The following is an 8,644-nucleotide window of genomic DNA, read 5'->3' as shown; positions in this document are numbered from 1 at the left end:
AGACCGAGGAGGGCCCAGGGGCAGAGCAGAGCAGCGACCATCCTGTTCGAACGGCAAGAACGGAGGTAGATTGGACTGAAGATTCAGCAGCAGTAAAAACGCAGCAGGGAAGCTCCGAAGTTAAAGAAACCATGACGAGGAAGGAAGTGGAGGAGATGCTCAAAAGGAGGGATGAGGAGCTCGCGCGAGGAAAGGATCCCGCGCAAAAGGTACGGAACGCGATTCGGGAACTCAAGGGGACACCATTCTCGCAGGCGATAATGAAGTCAGAACCACCCAGGTCGTTCCACATGCCAAAGTTTGAAACTTACGATGGGACGCGAGATCCCATGGACCATATACTGCACTACAGAAGTCAAATGGTGCTGTACCAAAATGATGATCCGTTGCTCTGCAAGCTGTTTCCGTCAACCTTGAGGCTCGGGGCCATGATGTGGTTCCAGGCCTTACCAGCTGGGTCCATCACGAACTTTTCCGAGCTGGAAGAAGCGTTCGTTGGGCAGTTCGTGCACCTGCGAAGGAAGAAGGTCGGAGTTAACACTCTATTTAACCTTCGACAGGAGCCCGGGGAGAGTATTAGGTCGTTCGTAACCCGTTTTCGAACGAGAGCCCTGGACGTAGAGGGCATGGACGAGGCCACAGCATGCGCGGCGTGCATCGCTGCGGTGATCCCGGGAACACGGTTGCATGAGTCCTTGATCAAGTCTGATCCTACTCGTCTAGAGGATTTGTATGCGAAGGTGGAAAAATACATCCTGGTGGAAGAATCTGTGAAGGGCAGAAGAAGAAGCACCCAGACAGTGGCTAACAGCGAAGGAGGAGTGGACGCTTCAAAGGTACCGACCCACCCCGGAGTGGAAGGAAGTAAGAAAAGGCGGAGAGATTCGAACGAGCAGTCGTGGTGGAAAAGAGGCCGGGTGTATACCCCGCTCAACGAAAAACTATCCGTGATACTGAGGCGCATAAGGGGGGAGCCCGACTTCGTTCAGCCGCCACGGGGGTATAAGGGGAAACCCGGAAAACCATTCTGCGAGTATCATGAGGCTGAGGATCACCCTACTGAGGACTGCTACAGGCTGCGCCATATCATCCAGGATATGATCGACGCTGGGAAGCTCAAAGGTTATGTTTCCACGGGAGGAAGGAGAAGGGGGAAACTACCGAGAGAGCTGAGCGAAAGCCCGAGCAAAGAAGGCCGGCTAAAGGAGGGCGTCGAGAGACGGAAGAGCGCAGGATAATTCATACCATCACAGGATTATTAGGGGCCGAAGTGCCGTCTAGGCGTGACATTCGGGAGAAGGTAAAAAAGATCCGACATATGGTCGGGGTTAACAGTGTGGCGTCAGGAGTACGGGTGGTTGGAACGACAAACCACGGAGCAGATCCCCGGGCAATCGTTTTCACAGAGAGTGACCTAAGGGGGACGGCAGGGCCCCATCAGGACGCGTTAGTAATCGCGCTTCCAGTGGGAAACGTCGAGCTCCGAAGAATACTCGTGGATTCGGGGAGCGCGGTGGACATTCTCTTCCTGAGCGCGGCTAAGAGAATGGGGGTTTCAGAAAGTTTGGAGCCAACGCCGACCCTCGTCTATGGGTTCAACGGCGCCGCCAGCAGCTCGGTAGGAGAAATCACGCTCCCGATCTCAGCAGGGTCTAAAGTGGTAATGACAAGATTTGTGGTAATAGATGCAGACTCGGCTTATAACGCGATCTTGGGCCGGAGATGGATACACGAGATGAAAGCAGTCCCGTCGACCTATCATCAAGTCATCCGTTTCCCAGGTAAGGAAGGAATAATGGAAATCAGGGGAGATCAGGAGATGGCGCAGAGGTGTTTTCACTTGGCTTTGAAGCAGGACCGAGGCTCTGAGGCCGTCCCACCGAAGAAGAGAAAGGTAAATCCAACTGTTAATGAATCTTCGTAGCAATTACAGAAGCAGCCGCTGCCCGAGCAGCGAGTAACAGTTGAGGAAGTCGAAGCCGTGGATCTCGGGGGCGATGGAGGACAGATAGTTAGTGTTGGTACCGCGATGTTGGAGGAGGAGAGGGCAGCAATACTCCAACTTCTGAGGGCAAACAAGGATGTATTCGCATGGTCATTGGAGGACATGCCTGGGATAGACCCGTCGGTGGCATGCCATCGACTAAATGTTGATGAAAGTTTCCGACCTATTAGGCAGAAGCCACGGAGGCTGTCGCCGCGCCTCAGGCAGGGGGTGAATGAGGAAATCGAAAAGCTTTTAAAGGCCGGGTTTATCAGGGAGGTAGAGTACCCGGAATGGATAGCAAACATAGTAGCAGTACCGAAGAAGGATGGAAGGGTGAGAGTGTGCATCGACTTCACGAACCTGAATAAGGCATGCCCAAAGGATAGCTTCCCGCTACCAAGGATTGATAGGTTGGTCGACGCCACGGCTGGACATGAGAGAATGTCGTTTATGGACGGATATTCGGGGTATAACCAGATCCCCTTAGCAGTGGAAGACCAGGAACGGACATCGTTCATCACCGAGCAAGGGCTGTTCTGTTTTAAAGTTATGCCGTTCGGTCTGAGAAATGCCGGGGCAACCTACCAGAGACTTGTGACTAAAATGTTCGAAGGATTGATCGGGAAGACTGTGGAGGTGTATATCGACGATCTGTTGGTAAAAAGCAAGAGAGCGGGAGACCATCTGGCAGACCTCAAGCAAACATTTGATCGGCTGAGGAGTTTCAAAATGAAGTTGAATCCGAAGAAGTGTGTCTTCGCCGTTTCCTCTGGGAAATTCCTCGGGCACATTATCACCAGGAGAGGTATCGAGGCAAACCCAGACCAGATCCGGGCATTAGTAGAAATGCCGAGCCCCGTTAATCAAAAGCAGGTGCAGAAGTTGGCGGGGAGAATAGCTGCGCTAAACAGGTTTATCTCCAGGGTGTCCGATCGATGCCGCCCGCTCTTCATGTTATTACAGAAGGAGAAGAATTTTGCATGGAGTACGGAGTGCGAGGTAGCCTTTAGCGACCTAAAAAGGTATTTGGGGCAGCCACCGATCCTTAGCTCTCCGGAAGATGGAGAGGAGCTGGGGATTTATCTGGCGACCAGTCCATCATCGGTAAGCTCCGTTCTCTTTAAAGTTGAAATGGGACGGGAATATCCTATTTATTATGTCAGCAAGACATTGGGCATATCGGAGGTTAAGTACACCAGGACGGAGAAGATGGGATTGTCACTCGTTTACTCGGCGCACAAACTCAGGCCTTACTTCCTTTCCCACCGCATCCGAGTTGTGACGGACACCCCGCTGAAAGAGATGATGCAGAGATCCGAAAAGTCAAGGAGGATGGCGAGGTGGGCTGTAATCCTCGGAGAGTACGACTTACAGTTCGAATCCCGGACAGCGATAAAAGGGCAGGTGTTGGCAGATTTCCTTGCGGACTTCCCGGTAGAGGATCCGAACTGGGTAGAGTTGGAGAACGAGGATGAAGGGACGGAAGAAGTAGAGCTGTGGGACAAGCAGGCAGGATGGAGAATTTTTGTCGATGGGTCGTCAAACTACTCGGGCTCGGGGGTTGGGATAGTAATTGTAACACCGAGCAACGATAGACTGGAAAAAGTAATTAAACTTGGGTACGGGGCATCAAATAACGAAGCAGAGTACGAGGCAGTCATCCACGGGCTAAGAATGGCGAGCGAATTGAAAATCGGCCGGGTAAAATTATGCACCGACTCTCAACTTATAGCCAATCAATGCAACGGGAAATTTGAAGCAAAGGATGAACGCATGGCGAGATACCTGATCTCAGTTAAACGAGAAATTGAGAAGTTCGACCAAGTGGAAATATGCCAGATTCCCAGGGATGAGAACAGGCATGCGGATTCGTTGGCTTACATTGCCTCAATGCTAGGGGAGACGGAGGGACGGTCTTTACCTGTGGAGTACCTGCCTAAAGCAAGTATCGAATATGTGGAAAGGGAGTGCTCGCAGGTCGATAGAACGTCGGGGTGGATAGAAGAATTTACTCAGTATCTGCGTTCAAAGGTGCTGCCAGAAGACAGAGGGGAGGCCAGAAAGTTACTTCGGCAGGTCAGCAAGTACACTCTCGTTGGGGAGGAGTTGTATAGAATGTCCTTCGGGGGGCCACTTCTTAAGTGCCTTACTAAGGAAGAGTCCGAGCTCATAATGGCGGAAATCCACGAGGGAATCTGTGGCAATCATTCGGGAGGACGGTCGCTCGCCAATAAGGTTATCACCCAGGGCTACTTCTGGCCAAGGATGCAGGAAGACTGTAAGAGGTATGTGAGGACCTGTGGTCAATGCCAAAAACATGCCCCCATGCATCTGCAGCCAGCCAGTGAACTCCACCCTATGAAATCACCCTGGCCGTTCTCGATATGGGGAATGGACATCGTGGGACCTCTGCCTCGGGGAAAGGGGGGCAAGCTATTTATCCTGGTGGCCACGGACTATTTTACTAAATGGGTGGAAGCTGTTCCCCTTACACGGATCCGGGAGGAAGAAGTTATCAAATTCACGTGGGAGCACATCATAACGCGGTTCGGGATCCCTTATGCACTGATCTCGGACAATGGGACTCAGTTCAAGGGCAACCGCGTACAATCGTACTTCAAGGAATACGGAATCCGTTCTCTGCAATCATCGCCAAGATATCCACAGGGAAACGGCCAAGCTGAAGCATCAAACAAGACAATCCTCGCAAACTTGAAAAAGAAGCTGGAGGAACACAAGGAAGGTGGGTAGACGAGCTACATAGTGTCTTATGGGCATACCGGACCACGGCAAGAAGGGCGACAGGTTTCGCTCCGTTCGCACTAGCCTATGGAACAGAAGCTGTCATTCCTACTGAGATACAGATTCCTACAACAAGGACGCTGGTGGCCGAGACAGAATTCAACGACGAAATGGTGGCTCGGAATTTGGACTGGTTGGATGAGACGCGGGAAAGGGTCGTAGAGAGGTTGGCGCGGTACCAACAGGTGTTGAAGAGATCTTATGACCGGAAGGTACGTTACAGGGAGTTCAAAGTCGGGGATATGGTGTTACGAAAGGTATTTCCTAATACCAAGGAAATTAATAGTGGGAAGCTCGGCTGCAACTGGGAAGGACCGTATATTGTGCGAAAAATCGGGGAAAATGGCGCTTACTACTTGGAGACTCCGACCGGTGATGAAATTCAATCACCATGGAATGTATTCAATTTAAAGAAATACTATCAATAAAGTCATCTTTGTGCAACAGCCCTGCGGTCTAAGGAAAAGCCTCGGCCCCTCCATAGGAGCCGAGCCCAACTGAGGAGTTGGTTCGGAGGAAAGCCTTGGTCCCACCACGGGGACCGAGCCCAACTGAGGAGTTGGTTCGGAGGAAAGCCTTGGTCCCACCACGGGGACCAAGCCCAACTGGGGAGTTGGTCTAAGGAAAAGCCTCGGCCCCTCCATAGGAGCCGAGCCCAACTGAGGAGTTGGTTCGGAGGAAAGCCTTGGTCCCACCACGGGGACCAAGCCCAACTGGGGAGTTGGTCTAAGGAAAAGCCTCGGCCCCTCCATAGGAGCCGAGCCCAACTGAGGAGTTGGTTCGGAGGAAAGCCTTGGTCCCACCATGGGGACCAAGCCCACTGGGGAGTTGGTCTAAGGAAAAGCCTCGGCCCCTCCATAGGAGCCGAGCCCAACTGAGGAGTTGGTTCGGAGGAAAGCCTTGGTCCCACCACGGGGACCAAGCCCAACTGGGGAGTTGGTCTAAGGAAAAGCCTCGGCCCCTCCATAGGAGCCGAGCCCAACTGAGGAGTTGGTTCGGAGGAAAGCCTTGGTCCCACCACGGGGACCAAGCCCAACTGGGGAGTTGGTCTAAGGAAAAGCCTCGGCCCCTCCATAGGAGCCGAGCCCAACTGAGGAGTTGGTTCGGAGGAAAGCCTTGGTCCCACCACGGGGACCAAGCCCAACTGGGGAGTTGGTCTAAGGAAAAGCCTCGGCCCCTCCATAGGAGCCGAGCCCAACTGAGGAGTTGGTTCGGAGGAAAGCCTTGGTCCCACCACGGGGACCAAGCCCAACTGGGGAGTTGGTCTAAGGAAAAGCCTCGGCCCCTCCATAGGAGCCGAGCCCAACTGAGGAGTTGGTTCGGAGGAAAGCCTTGGTCCCACCACGGGGACCAAGCCCAACTGGGGAGTTGGTCTAAGGAAAAGCCTCGGCCCCTCCATAGGAGCCGAGCCCAACTGAGGAGTTGGTTCGGAGAAAAGCCTTGGTCCCACCACGGGGACCAAGCCCAACTGGGGAGTTGGTCTAAGGAAAAGCCTCGGCCCCTCCATAGGAGCCGAGCCCAACCGAGGGGTTGGTCTGGAGGAAAAGCCTTGGTCCCACCACGGGGACCAAGCCCAACTCGGGAGTCGGTTTGAAGGAAAGGCTTTAGCTCCTATACGGAAGCCAAGATAAACTATGGACTCTAGTTCGGAATCGGAGTTTCGGTCCTTTGCTAGCATTAAATCCATGGAAAAATCCTATGATCGAACCTAAGGAGCTAGGTATAGGTAATTATTTCGCTTGTCTCCTAAGCAATAGACCTCAATATGATAAACAAAAAAAAGAGAAGAATGCAGAACAGCGAAGGACACAAAGATTTCAGAAAGATATCTATTCATATATTTCCATGTGAATTACATAAAAAGTTACAAAATTGTGCTACAAGAAAAGAAGGGGAGAAAAATTAGACATCCGCGGCAGGCGTAGCTTCGGCTTCATCGGGAGCTTGGATGTCCACTGGTGCAGCTGGGGCTTCAGGAATTGGCTCGGGAGCAGCAGTTGGTATGGCTTCCGGGGTCACCTCCGGCCTCTTTGCAGCGGCCTCGGCTTTCCTTAGCTTCGCCTTCAGCTTATTATAAGCCGTCTCCCAGGCCTCCTCCGAAGAATCCAGCTGGGCTTGGAGGGAGTTGAGCTGATCTTGGAGTGCTCTCTCCTGCTCTACCTCCTTCGCCCTCACCAGTTCTTCTAGGGAAGAAATCTTCCCCTCCGCCAGAGCGAGCTTGTCTTTATTCTGCTCCAACTCGGATAGTGCGCTATCCAAGCTTGATTGGAGTTTCTGGGAATTGGCCGCAGCCGCATCCTTTTCAGCCTGTAGCTGAACGAGGCGACCTTCCGTGGACCTAAGGCTGTCCACGGAAGCGTCGCGGGATTCCACGAGCTTGGCCACGGCGTGTTGCACCTGGTGAGGAGAAGAAAGGAGTTTAGATGGATGGACAAACTGGAAATAGGATTCGAACCAAGGAAAATAAAAGGCTAGGATAAAAGCTCACCACCGCCAAAGCTCGGAACGCTTCGTTTGAGAATTTTGCCGAATCACCGGCAAAACTCTTGCGGACTTTCTCCACGTCCCGCGGTAGCGCGGAAGCATCGAAGACTGCCCTTGCTATGGCCGGGTCGGACAAGACCGAGTCTTTGTCCGACACCGGCCTGCCCCTGACCGAGGGCTGAACTACCCAGGGGGTAGGAGGCACGACCCCCCTCTGCACCGATCCAGCCGAGGACGCCTGCGATGGCTCGGCTGGATGGCAAGGTCCCTCTTGAACCTGAGGAGGGGGCAGTTGGAGCACCGGAACTGGAGGACGGGGCCCCCTCCTCAACCTCTTTAGAAGAGGTTGATGGTCTTCCTCTTCTTCCTCCTCGGGATCGGCATGTCTTGCCCCGGGAGTTGCAGTTGGTATTGCTGGGGGAACCACAGCAACTTCCTCCTCCTCGGAGTCGGAGGCTAGGACTGGTGGGGGACGCTTGGATTGCAGTGCCATCTCTGCTGGGCGGATTGACGGAGGTAGAAAGGCCGTAACTTGATTGTACAAGTCGGGGTTGGAGAAGAGGTGGGTGATCACCACGGAGTCTCCCGGAAACTTGTCTTTGGCCGGGCCTGCATAGGTCGGACGACGCATAGTTAGTCTCTAGGCAAGATAATAAAAGAGAACAAGAGGAGAAACTTTTAGTAGTACTCACCATGGGTGTTGAAGAAGGAATAGGCCAAGGAGGGAAGCTCGTCATCTTGGGCGTACTCCCACTGACCAGACAACTGAATAGGGAACAAAAACCACTCCTTGTCCGAGTCAGGTAACTCGACCAAGGAAGGCTTCCCTCTCCTCTTCGATAGATAGAAGAAGCCCGGCCTATTCGGGCACTTCTTCAGAACGAACTGGGCCCTGATGTCCCAGAGCCCTAGCTGGAGGCCGTCCTCCAGCCTATTGTTCATATGCTCGAAGGCATTAATAAGTCGGAAGAAATTTCCGCTCATCTGCCCAGGTGCCCTCCGGTAAAAATTAAGAACCTCCCGAGTCAGCCTACTCAAAGGGACTCGGAGGCCTGCTCTAAATTGCCCCCAGTATACCACCGTGGTACCTGGAGGGCCTTCCCTAAGCTGCGTGGCCTCGTCCACATAGGACAGGCCCACACTAGCAGGGACACCAAAGGTGCCCCTAACCACCTCCAATGGAGGGCAGGCAGGGGAATAAGATTTCCCCTTGGCCATGAGGGTGAGATGACAGAGGAGTGAAAGAAAAACTAGAGGAGAGGGGTGGCCTTGACTCTGTTACCTTTTCTTCAATCTCCTCTTCGAAGGGAGCTGGTTACAGAGTAGCTGGTGACTGGATGGCGCGGCGAAGGCGCGGCGGAGGCACTGGAA

This window comes from Akebia trifoliata, chromosome 7, assembly GCF_017979445.1.
Source record: "Akebia trifoliata isolate Shusen 1 chromosome 7, ASM1797944v1, whole genome shotgun sequence".
Taxonomy (NCBI): Eukaryota; Viridiplantae; Streptophyta; class Magnoliopsida; order Ranunculales; family Lardizabalaceae; genus Akebia; species Akebia trifoliata.
The sequence above is the reverse complement of the archived record's forward strand: the minus strand, read 5'-3'. Positions refer to the sequence as shown.